Source organism: Saccopteryx bilineata, chromosome 2 (assembly GCF_036850765.1).
Source record: "Saccopteryx bilineata isolate mSacBil1 chromosome 2, mSacBil1_pri_phased_curated, whole genome shotgun sequence".
NCBI classification, from domain to species: domain Eukaryota; kingdom Metazoa; phylum Chordata; class Mammalia; order Chiroptera; family Emballonuridae; genus Saccopteryx; species Saccopteryx bilineata.
In genome coordinates this window covers 393,753,813-393,772,808 of record NC_089491.1, presented here as the reverse complement: position 1 = coordinate 393,772,808, position 18,996 = coordinate 393,753,813, and the positions used below count along the sequence as shown (strand labels likewise).

At 59.7% G+C, this 18,996-nt stretch overlaps 1 protein-coding gene and 1 long non-coding RNA gene across 3 annotated transcripts in view; one reads left to right on the top strand and one right to left on the bottom strand.

Moving 5' to 3' along the window:
- Window positions 1-18,996, top strand: part of RAI1 (retinoic acid induced 1) — a 130,865-nt gene that overhangs the window by 72,707 nt on the left and 39,162 nt on the right. The gene's annotated exons all lie outside the window — the stretch shown is intronic.
- On the bottom strand, window positions 8,093-10,901 carry LOC136327339 (uncharacterized). Its single transcript, XR_010729596.1, has 3 exons — window positions 10,785-10,901; window positions 9,922-10,055; window positions 8,093-9,247 (listed from the first exon to the last, which is right to left on the bottom strand). It is a non-coding gene; the product is annotated as an uncharacterized lncRNA (long non-coding RNA).

Here is an 18,996-nt window from a genome sequence, read left to right as displayed (position 1 = left end):
AGGGGGTCTCCCTCTGAGGGGTCTCGGCAGGCTCTGCCGTCTCAGCCCTCAGTTTTCAGAGCGTGCTGCTCCTTTCCAACTCACCTGCTCCGGGCCTGGGCCGGGCATCTGTCGGCGGTCGGGTGGACAGGACTCACCCTCCCACACAGGAGTGGGGTGCACATGGGCCATGGGCTCCAGGGTAGGTCTTCCTGGCCCCGTGTGATTGACAAGTGCTCTCCTCCTGGCCTTTCTACCCCTTAGCAGCTGCCCCCCTCGTTCAGCACATGCCTAGGAGGGACAGATGCCTCCCCGAGGGAAGGCTGCCAGGTTATTGGTCAGTGCCGTGTGATGGGGTCTGTATGGGGGGGGGGGGTCGCTCCTCACCAGGGTGTGGTGTCTCACTAAGCCAGGGAGCCCCCAGGTTTCCTGGAGCAGGTGACATCGGATCGGCCCGAGATGGCCAAGGCAGGAGGAGCTCGTCAGATGAAGAGAAGGGAAGGACACGTTAGGCAGAGGGAACAGCATGTGCAAAGGCTCAGAGGGCCTTAGCCCCTCGAGAGAGCCAGGTTTGCTGCCCAGGCCCGTGACCTAGGTCCCTCTGACCTGTGCTGAGGATGGAATGTCTCCCAGCCTGTGGAGGAGAGGAGGGCTGGGGAGAGAAAAGGAGGAAGGGAGAGGGGAGAGGAGCAGGTGACTGAGTGGGCTGAGTACCAGCGGAGGCCCCCGAAGGGCCTGGATCTTCTTCTCTCCCTTCTCGGGCATCTCTCCTCTGCTGGTGGCCTCCCAGCCCCTCTGCTCCCCGTGTCCACTCAGCGGTGGACCCTGTGGCCTCCCAGCCGCTCTGCTCCCCGTGTCCACTCAGCAGTGGACCCTGTGGCCTCCCAGCGGCTCTGCTCCCCTGGTCCACTCAGCGCTGGACCCTGTGGCCTCCCAGCTCCTCTGCTCCCTGTGTCCACTCAGCGCTGGACCCTGTGGCCTCCCAGCCGCTCTGCTCCCTGTGTCCACTCAGCGGTGGACCCTGTGGCCTCCCAGCCCCTCTACTCCCCGTGTCCACTCAGCGGTGGACCCTGTGGCCTCCCAGCGGCTCTTCGTGCACACTGAGGCCTTGGGCCCTTCGCAGTGGCTGCCCCTCCCACTGAATGCTCTCCCTGCGGACAGCCTCCCGAGCCCCTGATCCCGTCCCCGCCAGCCCTCCCTGAGACATCGCCTCTCCGTGAGGCCCACCAGGTCACCCGGTTTCAAACTGCCAGCCATCTCCCTCCGGTGCCCTGCTCGCCTAAATCCAATCTGTGCTCTCTCCAAAGCACTTAGGCCCCTGGAATGCCCTGCACAATTGACTTATGTTTTTGCTTTATTGGCTGGCTGCTTCCCTTCTGAACCTCCTGTCGCCCCGCCTCCCCCCCCCATAAGAGCCACGCCCCCCCCCCCCCGCAGGATTTTTTTGTCGTCCGTCTGCCCTTTGTTCAGTGATGTATCTCCAGCCCCTGAACATAGTTGGCGCTCAGTAAATGTTGCAATTCACGAGGGAATTCAAGCCTCGGCAAAATGGGAACCCATTTCACAGACGAAGGAGTGGAGGCCCTGGATCTCACAGCCACGTGGGGCCCGGGGGTGGGGGCAGAGGGCATCGCCCGAGGGATATCTGTCCCCCAGTCTCCCAGCTTTCGGCTCCAGCAGCCGGAGGGCCATTCCCCGGTCTGGTGGTGGGGCTGTGCGAGGGTGCAGGTAGCCATGGTTACAAAGTGGGCGACTCCTCGTATTTCCTGCCTTTTGTGTTCGCACAGCCTCCAAGCCGGTTGGATCGGCCTGCCTCCCCCACCGTGGACCCCTCCCGACCCGGGAGATGGGCAGCCCCGCGCCGTGTGGGCGGGGCACCAGGCGTGAGGTGTGTGGGTCGGTGCGGCTGGAAAGCGGTGGGGCTTCAGGGGCAGCTGCCACCTCAGCACGTGAGAGGGGGATGAGTGCACGTGGATGGCGGTTCCCGAACAAAGGAGGATGCGTCATGTCCCGAGCTCAGTCTCTTGTCGCTTTTCTGTCCCCTGGGGCCTGAGAGTGAGAGGACTGACTGGCCAGTTCCTTCTAATCCTAATGTCAGCACTTAGTGCCCTGCAGGCCTCTGTCCCCAAGGGCCCACCACCGTGCTCGGGACACCGGCCTCTCCCTCCCTTTCCTGCCACAGGGTTTTGCACGTCATGCCCTCTCTGTTCCTGGGCGTGCTGGTTCCCTTTCCTTGGCTGACCCTCACCCCTTCTCGGGAGCTTTCCACAGAGGACCACCTGTCCCGCTCTGCTCTGCACGGTCTCCCTGGCAACTGCACCTTTATTTGTTCATCCTCTTCCCACACCAGGCTCAGCGCCATCAGGGTGGGCCCTGCCTGTGGCCTGGCACACAGTAGGTGCACGCAATTTATATTGTTGAATGAATCCATTCATCCAGCTGCCCCGTGGGCCTCCTTGGCAGTTCCAGTGCTGGACACAGGGACTTGGGAGAAAGGGAGACAGATGGCCCTTCACTCCCAGACACAGAAGAACTTGTGTCCAAGGCCAGGCCATGGGGTGAGTGTCTGGCCCGGACCCCTGGCCAGAGGAACCTTGTTTGGTGTGTGTGCCCTTGGTGAATGGTCCACTGTGTTAGCCAGATGGGGCCCTCAGGGGCTGGCCCCGCCCCAAGAGGCAAGGCATGATACATAACGGGGGAGGGCAGGGGAGGGCTGCTCAGCACACCCTGGGGCCAGAGAGGCCCCAGCCATCTGATTCCTCATTTGTGGGTGCCTTTCCCTGGCCTGATTGCAGGGGTGAACCCCCCCCTCCCACAGCACCTACCCCCGTGGTATCTGTGCGACAGAAAAGGAGCTGGTCATGGAACCAGTTACACAGCTCTACGTGGATACCCTTTTGGGGGTATTGATGGGATTTGGGACATATGTATATATTGTGTGTCGTTCCCCCCCCCCCCCTCGCAAGACCGAAATAAAAAAAATCCTAGAGCAAAGCCAGTGGCAATGGGTTAAATGAGAGGGTTGGGAGCATCGGCACATTTTGTAAACCGCATGGGGTTTGTACCAGGGGAAGTTTCTGGGCTCTGGCCACCCCCAAATCACAGATTTTCAAAGGTGGGGCCCAGAAATCTGCTCTTTTTCAAGCCTGTGTGGTTTTGATGCTCAGAATCTTAAGTCTGGCCCTGGCCGGTTGGCTCAGCGGTAGAGCGTCGGCCTGGCGTGTGGGGGACCCGGGTTCGATTCCCGACCAGGGCACATAGGAGAAGCGCCCATTTGCTTCTCCACCCCTCCCCCTCTCCTTCCTCTCTGTCTCTCTCTTCCCCTCCCACAGCCAAGGCTCCATTGGAGCAAAGATGGCCCAGGCGCTGGGGATGGCTCCTTGACCTCTGCCCCAGGCGCTAGAGTGGCTCTGGTTGCGGCAGAGCGATGCCCCGGAGGGGCAGAGCATTGCCCCTGGTGGGCGTGCCGGGTGGATCCCGGTCGGGCGCATGCAGGAGTCTGTCTGACTGTCTCTCCCTGTTTCCAGCTTCAGAAAAATACAAAAAACAAAAACAAAAAAAACAAAAAAAAACAACAAAAAAAAGGAATCTTAAGTCCAATTTTTGAGAAATAGAGTGACAAATGTTTGTGTCTCCAAACACATCTGAACCCCTTCCCGGGCTCTGGTAAGAGCCTGTCTACTGTTCCCCATCTCAGACTCTGGACTCAGGTTCAAGTCTACACTGCTGAGCTCTGGGCCCTTTGGGAATGGGGGGAAAGAAAGAACTGCGTCCTCCTTAGATACATGTGTTTGTACACGCACATCCCTACACACAGACTTCGCATTTGATCTCAGGGAGTTCTCACCCAGGTTGAGCCGTGTGAAAGTTGGGAAGACCCACCTGGGGAAAGGCCTGCCCGTGGACACTCACCTAGACCCGGGGCCACAGTGGACAGCTGGGTAGGCATGCACTGCCCCGGGGCTCCTGGCAGAGGCCCCGCCTGCATGCTACCAGCTGCGTTGTGCAGCCTGGCAATTGGGGTGTCTTATCCTTTTTGTACAAACACATTACATGGCACGGCCCCAACCCCTGTCTTCCTCATCCTGACTACTTCCCATGACAATGCAGGTTAGCAGTACTAATGAAGTTACAGCAATTATGCACATTATCACTGACTGGTTGACCTTCCACAAACTCCATTATTAAAGCCATTACGAATGACCAGGCAGCCCTTACCCGCTAATGCTTGGTTCCTGGTACTCCCAGAGTCCTGGGCTTTTATTGGGCAGTGGTTGTGGTGGTGGTGGTGGGGGTGTACCCACAGGCCTCACTTAGGATAGGAAGGTGGTCAAGGCAGCTTGGCCTGTCTCCCAACAGAGAGTGGGAAGAGTGAGGAAGGGAGCATCCACTGTGTAAATATTTATCCAATCGACAGGAGTGATTCCTTGGGTCCATTTTATAGGTCAGGAAAATGGAGGCATGTCTGGAGTGTGGGTGGGTGTTCTCAGGGCTGTTGCTGGGTGTGTGTGTGGCTGTCCCAGCTCTCCTTGGGACCAGAGCTCCAGGGTGGCCATCGGAGGGTACTCGGAGCCTGGGAGCACAGAGCCTGGCACCGAGGGGACCCGGGGCGGTGGGGGGCGCCTGAGCACAGCACAAGGGGATGAGTGAGTGTTGAAGGGCGGGTGGAAAGGGGGAGAGCCCGTGGTTGTACGCAGACACCCCCATCCCCACTGCTGGCCCTACGCCTGCAGGGGACCTGGATGCATACCCACAGGGCATGATTTCCCCACTCATTTCTTTATTCACTCCGCCTTCCACGAAGCATCCACTGAGCACCTGCTGTGTGCCGGGCTGTCCCAGGTGCTCAGGGCACAGCACTGGCTAAGACAGACAAAAGTCCTCGTTATTGAAGCTGCTGCCTGAGCTGAGGGGCACTGAGCAAGCCAGACCAGCCCGTTGGTAATGGAGCAGCTGGGGAGATGGTCAGGGCAGACCTCTCTCTGAGAAGCCAGCTGTTGCCCCCCGCCGGCCTCAGCCTTCTCACCTGTTAAATGGGGGTGGTAGGCTGACCCGCAGAGACCCATGTTCTGGTCTTAACTGTCGTCATCATCATTACCGCATGCCTACAACCCTTTCGCGTTTGTGGGCCCTCCCGGGCAGTTCCAGAGGGGCTGGGGGGTCATTGGTGCTCACTGTCTTCAGGCCCCCGGACCGTCTAATGGCTCTACACCGGGCCAGTGCTGAATGCTGAGGACCGAGGCCCTGTGGACACTTCTCCTATCCCGGAAGGGGGGAAGCAGAGGCAGGAGCTGGGGGTGAGGGTTCTCCCGTCTGCTGGGGACCAGGTCGCCCGGGGCTCCTGGGTGTGTTCAGAGCCTGTGGGAGGACACAGGAAGACCCTGAGCCCAGACACGCTCCCGTTTGTAAGATGTGGCTTCTGTGGACAGAGCTGTGAGGTGAATGAAGGTGAAGATTGTGGTCTGGATATTGAGGTGCCTGCCTAGCCCTGGGCCTCGTTTCTCTGGCCCCCAGAGGCTGGGTGGGGTCTTGGGGATTCAGAGAGGAGAGAGCCCGTCTGGCGGCAGAATCAGATGGTCTAGCCTACGCTGAGAGGCGAGGAGGGTTGGGTAGGCAGGAGGGAATCTAGGCTGAAAAGACCGGCCTGGGTGAAGGCTTGGTAGGTGGGGGCGGGGGGATCCGAGGGAAGGCCCCACCCTTCTTAACACCAGACCCTAACACCAGATGATTGGATCCCCTCAGCGGGGTGAGGGGCACGTGGCTGGTCCGGCCATGTGGATGGAAGGGGGAGCATGGCTGTGCGGGGCCAGGCCCCGGGGAAGGCGCCCGCCCCTGGACCCCCCCCCAGTCCGGGGAGACAAGGGGCAGCCCTGGCACCCTTGTCTCCGCTCTTCCTTCCTCCAGCGGAGCCCGGCTTCCTGCCCAGCTGTGGGCCTGCCCTCCACCGAGGACTCCACACACAGCGGCCGCCTCTTGCCGCTAAGCTGAAGGGAAGTTAGGACTTGCGTTTTGCCTCAGCAGAGCCTGTAATCAGCCCCACACCGCCCCTGCCAGAGGCTCCTGTCAGCGCCACTTCCGGAGACCACTTGAGAGACACCTGCTCGCGCTCAACGGGGAAGCAGTAATCCATCAAAACAGCCCTGGCTTCGTCTCTCCTCCTGGGGCCAGGGCGGGGCCCCGCGTCCGAAGTCCTCGAGGTCCCGGCCTTCTGCGGCCAGGCGGCGGCCCCATCGCGTGTCCCCCCCCGGGCCTCGGTTTCCCCGCCTGTCAGGGGCGGCGGTGGGTGCTGAGTTCCCAGTTCGTGCCTCCGAGCCTTCTCCCTCGCCCCCACCTTCATCTCTCCCTTTGCAGAGACATTATAAATCAAACGGCGCAGAACGTAAGGCATCAAAAATTCTGAAGCCTTCATCTATTATTAACGCTGACAGTAAATTCCCCCTCTGAGCGTTTTACATAGCAACTGTTACCAAGACTCGCCGGTGGAGCTGCCACTCCAGCCCACCGCAGCCCACGGAGTCGGGCGGGATGGCGGCCATGGCCACGCCCGCACTGGCTGGCGGCCACTTGGGCACCCACCAGGCTCTCCCTGAGGGCGGATGGGAGAGAGCCTCGCTGGGGGAGCCGGCTGGCTTCCTGCTGAAAGCTGCTCCCGAAGCAGCCAGCAAGCCTCGGCTTCTGCCCAGGCCGAGAGAAGCTCCCCCCCCCCACTGCCCTTCGGGGCTCCTGCGGTCAGGGGTGGGACCCGGGAGCCTCCTCTCCTCGCTGCCCCCCGGTGAGAGGTGCCTCGTGAGATGGAGGGTGGAAAAAGGCTTCATAAACTGTAAAGGGCTGTGCAGATGTTGTTTACTGACTTTCCCACCTGTCAGCCAGGCGTTCCTGAGTGCCTGTTTGTTTGCTGGCAGTATCTGGGCACCAGGGATTTAAAACAAAGACAAAAGGCCCTGTCCCTGTCGCATCCGGTTTGGTAGGAGACAGACACATCAACTCCTAATTGCATTGAGTGCGATAATCAATGCGTGTGTGCGAGGAGCAGGCTCAGGAAGGGGATTGGCGGCTAAAGGGGGTCTGGGGGAGGGGAAGGGATCCGGGAGGGTTCTTCGCCGAGGCAGGCGCCTGGGCAGGGTTTGGAAGGATGAATATGAACGGGTCTGCCTGTTCTGAACAGAGGGACTAGCACGTGCAAAGGCCCAGGGGCATGAGGCAGACCTTTTTGGCAGGGGGGTTGTTAGACTGACCTGTTTTGGTGTGGGTGGGGACCTGGGGGAGGCAGCAGGTGTCAGAGGATGCAAGACCATGACTCGATGTAAAGCTTGGGGTGTGTGGTTTATTTGGGGACATTGGGAAGCCATGGAAGGTTTTAAACTGGACGGAATAAAGCCAGATTCGGGTTTGTAGAAGAGCCGTAGACGTCATCTGTCTGGTTCTGGAGTTTAGGGATCATGCAGTGACAGGGGAGGGGTGTAGCCAGCATCTACAAGTACTGATATTAGCATCTGATTGGCCTGGAGAGGTGGGAACACTTGCCCAGGTGAGAGGCCGGGCAAGAGGTCCTCTCTGCAAGCTGTTGTTATGATTATGCATTTGCGGTATGCCCAGCCCCATGTGGGGCCTGTGGTCCCTGCCCCGGGGAACAGTGCCATTGCAGTGGGGGACCAGACCAGTAGAGACCCCATGAGGGAACAGCGGCACGGGCAGGGTGTGAAGCCTCCACTCCTAGGACGGGGGATGACCTGGGGATGACCTGGTGAAGGTCAGGTCAGGCGGCCCCTGGGAGGGCTCATCTCGCTTGTTCCCTGCCACTCCAGAAAGGACACAGACTTCAGCCCAGCTCCTTGGAGGCCTTGGTTGGCAGACTTTCCCACCTCGTGACAAATAATATCTGTTCATCGTTGGGAAATTAGCAAATAGACACAAGTCCCAAGAAAATGAGGCTCCCCTGGGGTCTCCCCCCCCCCAACAACGGCCGGGTCACGTTTTGGACCCAGTTGCTGGGGAACCGGGCGTTGTTATACATTAAAAACAAAAACAAAAACAGAAATAGCATCATAGTCTTTCCTTTTTCTTTTCTTTTCTTTTTCTTAATATCTTATTTATTGAGTTTACAGAGCGCGGAAGGGTGAGAAGTAGGTGCTTCACTCCAGCTGTTCCTCGGCTGCTGCTGGGGACAAGCTGCCCAGGACATGTGGGTGTATGTTTATCACTCTGATGGTAGAGAGGTAGGCAATGAGGACCCAGTGACCCAGAGGAAAGCCTTAGAGGCCAGAGACCCAGAGTGGACTTGGCATCAAGGCTAAAGTCACCTGGACTTGGCCCAAAAGTTTGCCTCAGTCCAGGGTTCCTTGCCCTGACGCTGAGAGCTTCTGGATGCTGGGAGTTGATGGCAACACGGTGGGTGCCCTGGCACACTTCCTCTGCTGTAGAGAGTGACCCCTGCAGCCCAGTGCCTACTCCCAGAGTCCTACACCAAGGTGGGCCCACACCCCTTGCCCGGAAGCTGCCTCGCTTCTTAGAGCCAGAGCTAGAACCCGGCTGTGTTAGCTGGGGCAAACCCCTTAACCTCTCTGAGCCTTGGTTTCCTCAGCTGTGAGATGTTGGCCCAGCCTGCTGTGCCCTCCCTGCGTGGCCCAGTCTCCCAGGGCCATGGTGAGAAAGTGTCCAGGGAGAAGCCTCCACCTCCCAGACAAATAATTTTGGGGGGGAGGGATTCACTTACGGGAGGAGCAGTTTGGCAACGAGGCGGGGCTGCAGAGGGACAGTCCGGGTGGGGGGGAGCTTGGGAGGGATGCTCGACAGAGAGCCCCCCTTGCTGGAGCCTTGGAGCCTTCAAACACAGCATGCTCGGGTGACGGCAGCTTGTCACAGTGGAAGGGCATGTGTTTTGGGAGTCAAACACTCGGGTTCAAGTTTCACTTCTTGGCTGTGTGATCTGGGGTGAGTTCCTTGTCTTCTCTGTGCTCAGCCTTCTCGCCTCTACATTGAGGGAGATGACGATGGTGTTGACCCGTTGACTCGAGGGCTGGACGAGGTGACTCCGACGTGAATAGCCCCCCCTGCACAGTGACTGGTGCCTGGGAAGCAAACGGATTTCTGCCGTTGTCATTTTTTTGAGCGCCCAGGAGACCGGGTGGCAGCTTCCTCGCGGCTCTCAGGTCCCTGGCATGTGTCTGGCCGCGAGCTTCAGCCTCGGGAGTCACCTGGCACCAGCTCATCCACCAGCCCACGTCACTCACGTTGTCACACCTGCTACGCGTGCCGGGCGCTGGGGACACTGTGATGGAACGACAGGCTGCAGGGTGACTGGGACCCAGAGAGCTGCCGTGTGGGACAGACCGAGTGACCGACGCTGGTGGCCGGTGGCGGTGGGGCGGGGAGGGGGGAGGCGGGACAGGCCCCTGCCAGAAAGTCGCAGCGAGCGCGGAGAGGTGGGTGGTCCTGAGCCGCAGTTAGAACGCCGGTGGACATGTTCCCAGGGGAAGAAGAAGGGAGAGGCGCACCCCAGGGTCGTGCCTGGCGTGTGCGGTGTTGGGGGGCACACAGGGGCGGGCGGGTAGAGGTGGCTCCGTGTGGTCTCGTGTTGCTGTGGGGACTTGGGGATAGGGAGCTGAGGTAGCAAGCAGAGGCTGGGCCTGGATGTCAAGCTGGAGTGGCAGAGACACTGTCTCACGGGTGATGGGGTCAGAGTGGGGGGCAGGGCTGGCAGGAGAAATACGGTGGACCCAGAGGCTGAAGGGAGGGCGCGGGAGCTGGGCAAGTACAGGTCGGGTAGTGAGGGCCGCCTGGCATCTGGGCACCTGCGGGCTGAACCGGGAACCTGGGGGCAGCCACAGGCCTCGCTCCTGGCCCGAGCTCTGTGCCGGGCTCGGGACCAGGAATGCCAGCACCCCCAGTCCATTCAGCAAGCGTGTGCCTGCCGTGTGTCCTGGTGAAAAGGACAGAGCTTACCATCCTCGGGGCAGCCAGGCGAGAAGCCAGTCAACAAATACGTGAGGGAGGTGATTCCAGAGAGTGGCAAGAGCTCGGAGGTGGGGGCACCCCTAGGCAGGCAGGCAGGCAGGAGGGCTTCCAGGAGGAGGTGGCTTTTGGGGGCGACAGGAGATCCAGGGGATGGTGGCCGAGGGAGAGAGGATGGAGGTCAGGGCCCGGCATGTACCAGGAGCCCGTGTGGCTGAGATCGTGCAGGACAAGGGTAGGAGGGGAAGCTCGAGATGACGCCCCTTAGAGAGGACGGGCAGCTGGGCTGAGGGGACACTGTCCCCCCCCTGGCTGGCACTGAGGGACCCCCTCCAAGGCAGGAGAACCAGCCCTCTGCAGAGGAAGAGAGGTAGTGCTCAGTCCTCTCTGGCGGGCCTGTGCCTTCCACGGCCTGTTTTCTCCTCAGTGCACCCGGGGCCCTCCCTGCCTACCCCATCCCCATTCAGCTCTCTCCTCTTATCAGGGCAAGAAGCAGGTCATGGCCGAGGCTCCCGCTGGGCTGCCTGGTGATTGGCCACTCTGCAACCCTGCTGCTCTGAGAAATTCCCTGGCAGCGTTCGGAGCTGGGAGTCCAAGCCCAGTGCTAAGCTGGGGTCATTTATCACACAACCTCAAACCAAGGCCCTTCTGAAAAACGTTCTTTCTCTGGGGTCCCAATCAGTGTTGTTTAAAATAGGTTAATCAGGAACGCCATTTCCCCAGAGCGCCCCCAAATCCTTCCTTGTACCCCCTCAACCTGACCCAGCCAGTAGGAGACCCTGTGGTGGGGGGGGCACCCTTAGGAGCGTAAGGAGGGAGAAGAGGTCTGAGCCGTGGTCTCTGAGCATGCCCACCTGTGAGCTGCAGGAGGCAGTGCGGGAGACAGTGCGGGAGTCGGCTGCAGACACAGCCGGCGGGGTCCTAGAGGTGGGCCTGGGTGTCCACAGCCTCCCAGACGGCGGCTGGCTTCGTGCGCAAGGGAGGAGAAGCCGGAGGTCAAGCCTGTGTGTCCTGACTCCTCTCGCGGCTATTCCTGTGGGACAGGGCTGCCCACTGACACACCTGCCCTCAAAGGGCCACTGACGGCAGCAAGGGGGGGTGTGCCTACTGGCTGGGGCGGAGGAAGCACGCATTCTGCCCGAGTGGTCAGGGAACAAGGGGCGGTCTGCTCCTAGTGGGAGGCCCAGAGGCCCGGGACATGGAAGAACAGGGCTTGTTGGAACAGCTCAGATCCCTGGGGCTCCCAGCCAGAGTGCTTCTATTTTGCAAAGCCAGAGAGGTTGTCAGGGGCCAGGCCACAAAGAGCCTGGATTGCCTAGTGTCCTAGTCAGGATAGGCTAGTTGTGCTGTGTAACAAACATTCCCTAAAAACAAAAAAAAAATCAGCACCTTCAAACAGGGTTTATCCCTCACTGGTTCTGAGACCGGACAGCAGAGGACAGCTCGCTGTTGTCACTCAGGGACTCGGCAGATGGAGCAGCAGCCTTCTTGCATGTCCCCGAGGGGGAGAGAGACATATGGGAGGGTGGAGCTTCTTCCCTGAAGCAGCACTTGTCACCTTCCCTCGAATTTCATGGACAAAACCGGGCCATACAGCCCCCCCCCACCATCTTTGGGGTGGAGATGTGTGTGCTGCCTTTGGCCATGGAGGGCAGGTAATATCTGGTGGTGGGTTGACGTTAGCCGCACAGGCCCCAGAAGGTTCTTGACTTAACTTCATCGTGAGCAAAGTGAGGAGCCTCAGCAGGCATGGAGGAGGGGAGGCTGAGATCTCGGGTATTGTACATTGTAACTTTTTATCAACATACATACATACATACATACATACATACATACGGAGAAGGGCATGAATTTTAAGTAAACAAGTCAGTAGAAATTGCTACAAGCACTCACACCAAGAGAAAGAGCACCCTATCCCCCCTCCGCCGAGGTCCCCTGTGCCCCCACGAGGCATCACCCCCCCCCGGGTCAGTTCTCGTCAGCTTTTGAATTTTATCCACCTGCGTCTTGTACTCGGCAAGCTGTTTCTGAGAGTCCCCCGTGCGCTGTGTGGTGGACGCTGGCTGCTGTCCATGGCTGTGCAGATCCATCGTCTGTCCACTGCGGTCTGTCTGTCCCTTCTCTCTACCTTGGACAGAGAACCAGGTTAGTTTACAGTGTGAGGGCCTTATGCATCCACCTGCCACTATCATTCTGGAACACGTGGTTTGGTGCCAGCAGCGCCTTGCAGTGTCCTCGGCTCTGTTCCTGGAGGGGGCATGACCGTGGTCCCGTGGTGTTTCACAGGCTCCCCTGGATGGGAAGAGGCGTGAGGCCAGGAGCAGGGGGAGAGAGACAGGGTGGGCCTGGCCTCCCCCCACCCCACCCTTCAGCTTCAGAACCCAGAAACATCCCCAGGGCAGTCTTGTCTCCCTTGGGATTTGGAAGATGAAAATGACGTGTCGTCGGTCCCACCGAAGTCTCATGACGCGGAGGCCCAGACAGGAACGTGTAGGCCTTCCTGTTGGAGTCGTGCAGTGACGCAGCACATTCTAGGACACGGGCAGGAAAAGCTGTGTCATCTCCACCGTAAGGCACAGACCTCACATCTGGCAGGTGCCTGTGTGAGGAGCCGCCCCGCCCACGGCAGCCCATCCTGACTCACAGGCAGACGGACCCCGGGCAGTGAGTCAGCAGAAGGGACTCCAGGGTGGCCGGGCCTGATGGGGCCCCACTGTACCTCCTGCTCTTGGGCACACAGGAGAAGGGGCCCGGGGTCCTTCTCTCTCGGTATAGTGACACTTGTCCCATTATGTCTCCGGTGGCATTTCTTAATCGAGGGGCCAGGAGAGGTTAGTTCTTTGCCTAAAACGAAGCCAGTAGAGCGGTGGGGTTTTTAGGCTTCTGCCCCTGGAAGACAGGCCTGTTAGGAGCTTCACCCGGAGCCTGCCCAGGTCTCCGAATGGCCGCTGCCCCTGCCTGGCGAGAACCAAGCAGTCAAGCCGTGTGCGCTGCGGCCAGGGCCTGCGGACTGGAGCCTCATTGCCAGGAAGACCTGCCCTCCAGACCCAGTCTGCCACACTGGACGGGTGACCTGCTCAGTGTGCTGTCTCACAGGTGAACTCATAGGGGGCTTTGTGCAGCCCGCCCCAGTCCGGTGACGAGTCCGGAACAAGGTTCTGCTGAGATCCTTAGACCTCTGTGGTCCATAGCCTGGCCCAACCACCTAAACCATGAAAAGTGGGCCGGTGTGGGTTCTGGTTCTAATAAAGACATGGCATGGTCATTCTTTTGGCTGGCCTGCCCTGGCCCCACGTCTGGGTGACCCAGGCAACAGGATGGTCCCTGAGACACACCCGCCCCGCTCCTGGCCAAGCGTTCCACCTAGGGACACGCTGGCCAGCCATGAGAAGTGCATCTTTGTCACAGACGGACGTGGGGCTTTGTATGTAAATTGTTTGAGTGTCTAACAGGAAGAGGGAAAAGGAGGCTTCGATGTGAGCCGCCGCCTCTCCGGCAGGTGCAGCGTCACTCGGGCACGTCTGTGGCCGGGTTTTATTAAGGACCTGACAGTTGTTCTCGGGCCAGAGACCCTGGGGGCTCTGGGGACAGGAGGCGGCTCAAGCTGTCTGCAGAAGGCCCAGCATCAGCATGAGGCATGCTGGGAGTCTCAACCCAGCCCCACCTCCAAGGGCAGAGGGCGCTGGTGATGGATGCCCAGTAGAACCAGGCATGAGCCCAGCCCCTAGGCTCTGAGGAGCCCTCTGCACCCTCCACAGTGAGGGAAGGGCGGTCCAGGCCAGTACCAGCCCAAAGCTACTTCGCAGAAGTCCTCTGGTTCATGGCGGGGGGAGGGGGGCATAGAAGTCCCTGGGTGGTATCTGTGGCAACTCTATGAGCCAGAACTCGGTTCCACAAACTCCCGACCCTCGTTCATTCTGAAACACTCAGAGCTGTTGGTATTCTTCTTCTTCTTGTTTTTCAAAATCTTGTCTCACTGGAGAAAATACAGAACGTGCCAAAGAATATAGAGAGGAAATAGAAGTCACCTCTCCCGGCCCCTCCAATGAGAAGACACCAGTGCTTGCTGTCCTGGGCGTTTCTGTCTGGTTTTGTTTAACAAAACCGGGATCGTGTTGAACACCTGCCGTTCCGTCCACCTGTTTCATGGTGCATCCCGTCGCGAGCACTTGCCTGAGGGGCAGAAAGGGGCCTTTAGAGGCAGGGCTGCTGGAGGCTGGGATTTGGGGGTCCCGCTGTGTTGTGTGATCCTGTAGGAGCTGTCACTCCGGGAGCCTCAGTTCCGGTTCCTCTGCAGGGGAGATGCCGTAGGTGGTGCCTCGGACTCCGTTCAGAGCCAGCAAGGGGGTCTCAGTGTCTTCCCTGCAGCAGTGGCCCTAGTGATGTTTTGCGGTGGGGTAGGCACAAGGCTGGCACCGTCCCCTGGTGTGTGATTGTTGAGAGCCAGCCCCTGAAGTCAGGGTGGCCTGGGCTCACTCTTGTAAATTCTAGAGCTTTCCCACTGCACGATCTTGGGCAAATTACATTACCTCCCTGCACCCCCATCTCATAAGCCACAGAAATGGGTCTCTGTGATAGTTTGTTGACTTAATGTGTACAATGCATTTAGCACATAGTAAGTGCTCAGTAAATAGGAAGAGGTACTCTTTTTTTCTTTTACTTAGAGGTGGGGAGGCAGAGAGACAGACGCCCATATGCGCCCCCAACCAGGATCCACTCGGGAAGCCCACCTACTCGGCGATGCTCTGCCCATCTGGGGCTGCTGCTCCGTTGTTCGGCAACCAAGCTATTTCAGCGCCTGAGGCAGAGGCCATGGAGCCATCCTTAGTGCCCCGGGCAAATTGCTGCAATCGAGCTGTGGCTGCGGGAGGGGGAGAGAGAGAGAGAGAGACAGACAGACAGACAGAAGAGGGGAGTGGGAGAGAAGTAGATAGTCACTTCTCCTGTGTACCCAGACCGGGAATCGAACCTGGGACTTCCACACGCCTGGCTGATGTTCTACCGCTGAGCCAACCGACCAGGGCCAGAAGTTACTCTTAGGGTTACTGTGATCTGTGACCTTGCAGGTGTGACTTGTGGCTTAAGTCATGATGTCTCTGCAGGAGTCAGCAGAACGCCAGGGACCTAAGGACACTGGTCTGGTGCCCTCCGAGCCGGCACCTGTGCTCAGCAACGCCTTGAATTCGGTCACATGCTTTGTCACTGTCTTCAGGGTAATACTCCCCCCCCACACACACATTGATTTGAGACAGAGGGGGAGAAGGGAGGGAGGGAGAGAGAGAGAGAGAAGCATCAACCTGTTCCCCTTAGTTGTCCGGAGGAGACTGTTTGAGCAGGGGTCCTGCGTTTTCATTTTGCACCAGGCCCCTCAAATGAGGAAGCTTCCTTGCTCCTCACGACAAGATTCCTGGAACGAGGCCACAGGCACGCGTGTCCATGCGCCGGAGCCGCTTTTGGCGTGAGGGCGGGGCCTGGCAGCCCCCGCTCCGGAGAGCGGTGCCTGTGAGGTCAGGTGTCGTGTCTGAGGCCGGTGCCAAGCCGTGCTCCTTCTGTCCCTCCAGGAACCGCCGGTGTAGTGGTGGAGACTGCCAAGGGCAGGAAGTCGTCTGGGTGGAGTGCCAGCCCGGGCGGGCAGGGTGGGAGGAGCGGCTGGCCCGCGGAGCCGTGGCCAGACGTGCTGGGGAGGCTCGGGACAGCTCAGGTTGGCATCAGTTAAAACTGAGCCGTGTGCTCGGGCCCTGAGCACGCAGGAAGTGGAAGGACAGCAGCACGGACATCACATCTGCTTCCCGCCCTCTGTCCTCAGAACCCGTCCTTGGGGGGTTGTGGGGAAGGAGCCTGGGCCGGGCCACGTGGTGTCCAGAAGGCCTGTGACCGTGCCAGGGGCAAAGGGCAGCAACGGGCCAGAGCAGAATCCACAGGACAGACACCTGCATGTGCAGGGAAGCAGTGTCCTGGACGTGGGCGACGGGTCAGCAGGGCCAGAGCCCTTTGGCTGACGAGAGCAGCTCAGCAGAGAAGAGGACATTCATGCAATAAGACAGGGGTCCCCAAACTACGGCCCGCGGGCCCCATGCGGCCCCCTGAGGCCATTTATCCGGCCCCCACCGCACTTCTGGAAGGGGCACCTCTTTCATTGGTGGTCAGTGAGAGGAGCATAGGTCCCATTGAAATACTGGTCAATTTGTTGATTAAAATTTACTTGTTCTTTTATTTTAAATATTGTATTTGTTCCCGTTTTGTTTTTTTACTTTAAAATAACATGTGCAGTGTGCATAGGGATTTGTTCATAGTTTTTTTTATAGTTCGGCCCTCCAACAGTCTGAGGGACAGTGAACTGGCCCCCTGTGTAAAAAGTTTGGGGACCCCTGCAATAAGAGGAATGACTCCTGTGACTTCACAAGGCGCTCGGGGGTCCTCCGGAGGGAGCCAGGTTATCTGCCGGAGGGGGAGACTGTGCCACATCCCGGGGGTGGGAGGACAGTTGCTGGGCCCCAGAATGGGAGTGGCGGAGGTGGAGGGCGTCCCTGGAAAGAAAAGGGAGTTCAAGTCGAGGCTGTTCCTTTACACATTCCATGCCGGCCTTTGTGAGTGATTCTGAGGCAGGAAGCTAGGGGTCTAGTGGGGGGGGGGGCATGGGCTTGACCAGTTCTCATCCAGCAGGTCCCCACCAGGGTCCTGAGGGACCCAGCAAGGACCTCAGGCCCCTGCCTGACCCCTCCCCTGGTGGGGACCAGCTGGACAAGGACTGTGATGGGAGGGGTTGGGGGGGGCCTGGTGCCCAGACGTCCCCACCTGCAGGGCTCTCTATCCAGAGGCCGCCTGCTGGGGTCCTTGTCCACCTGCAAGGGGAAGACAGCCCGTCTCCCAAAGGGCAGTGGGGCTGCCAGGCCTCAAGGACAAAGGCAGGCGGGGGCAGGGGACGGAGCTTGTGTGGCTGGGAGCTTAATAGTCCCAGAAAAAAAAAAACAACAACCAACAACAACAAAAAAAGAAAACATAAAATTGGAGAATTATGGGGAGACATAAACAGAGCTGTCAGGCATTAGCTGCAGGAGACTGCTCAGCCTGGGGAAGAGGAGCCGTCGCGGAGCTGGGGTTCTTGTGTGTGCATAAAAAAGACAGAAGTTATCAAAGGAGGCAGATTAAGAAGATACTGCCTCCTTGCTCGGGCTCCCTGGCGGTCCTTTTCTCACGCCCTGGGTGAGGCCCGAGCCGCACACTGCCCCCGGGGGGCTGGGCCTGTGTGTGGATGGGGGCTGGGACAGGGGCAGGGGCCTGCTCGCTGTGCAGGAACCAGTGGGGCGAGAGGGGAGGGACTCCGGGCCCAGGCTGGTGGAGGAGCCCGGAAACCAGGCCCCAGAAGAATTTACCGGTGCTCACACAAACCGCCATCCTCGTTCTCGCTGTCGCTGCTGATGTCATTAGTCAAGCACTAATGGGCTTAAATTTCACCTCACATCGTAGCCACTGTCCTCGGCAGATGACAAACGCCTTTGCTGCCTCTGCTCTGCTCTGCAAAGCTGCTGGGCTGGCTCGGGCAGGCAAGGACCCCTCCCTTATCCAATGTCCTTCTGCCCCCCCCCCCCAGGGAGAGGCTCCCAGCCACCCCAGGTCAGGGAAATTCCTGAGGGGGTGTTCTCTGGAAGCTCAGGGTGCTTTGGAGAACCTAGAGTGACACGGCGTGGGGCGGTGGACGGCCAGGGTCCAGTGCCCCTGCCCTGAGTGGTGTCAGCAGGGCTCTGCCCCTCTGAGCTTCCCAGCTCAGGCATCAGGAAGGACAACTGCAGAGGTGACCGTGAGAGCCACCTACAGTGTGCTTGAAAGCTTGGGGAAATCATATTTTGCTCTGGCCAATAAAAATAGCAAAGGCTTTGCTTGGGGATCGAATTCCATTCCATCCACCCACCCATCATGTGACAGACATGTGGCCCATGAACTCCTGGTTTGCTCCTGTCCATCAAAGGCTCAGGTAGCTGTTAGAGCCCCACAGAGACACAACAAGTGGGTGATCTCTAAAGGCTGTTTGTTTGGAAGACAGAACCCTTCCAGCGGTGGCCCCGGTGCCCATGGGGTGGGAAAGGAAGTGAGAGGGTGCTGCAGAGACCACAGTGCGGGGGGGGGGGGCAGGTTGTGAGCCTGCTGGCCCCTCTGGTCCGTGAGGGTTTCGTTTGCCTGAAAAAGGGAGGGGACAGGAATAAAGATGGAGCTGCTGGTAGAGACACAAGGTCAGGCGGCTTGGGGTCTTCCCTGCTGTTTGGACATGTCCGTGGCCACGGCCGGCAGCCTTTTGTTCCCCACGGAGGGGCAGGAGGCTTGGGATCTTGCTGGGGCTTATCGGCCATCAAAGCCGGCCTGTGTGTGTGGGGGGGCTGATGCTCAGAGCTCCCCTTTCCCACGGGAATCTCACTCCCCTCCAAGTCTCCCGGCCCGCCCGCGGGGCCTTTCATCAGTGTGCTTGAACTCGGTCCCACCCACACCCAGGCTGTGCCAGGGAGGCCGGGGCGGAGGGAGCCTCCCACGTCACACTGTCCCCGCACCCAGGGCTGTGCCAGGGAGGCCGGGGCGGAGGGAAGCCTCCCACGTCACACTGTCCCCGCACCCAGAGGGCTGTGCCAGGGAGGCCGGGGCGGAGGGAAGCCTCCCATGTCACACTGTCCCCACAGTGAGGCTGTGCCAGGGAGGCCGGGGCGGAGGGAGCCTCCCACGTCACACTGTCCCTGCACCCAGGCTGTGCCAGGGAGGCCGGGGCAGAGGAGAGCCTCCCACGTCACACTGTCCTCACACCCAGGCTGTGCCAGGGAGGCCGGGGCGGAGGGAAGCCTCCCACGTCACACTGTCCCCACACCCAGGGCTGTGCCAGGGAGGCCGGGGCGGAGGGGAGCCTCCCACGTCACACTGTCCCCGCACCCAGGGCTGTGCCAGGGAGGCCGGGGCGGAGGGAAGCCTCCCACGTCACACTGTCCCCACGGTGAGGCTGCTGCAGGTCTGTGGGTGGGGGAGCGGAGGCTGGGGCTGTGGACTGACCGGGACAGGCAGCCTCTTAAGCCCTGTGGTGCCGTGACC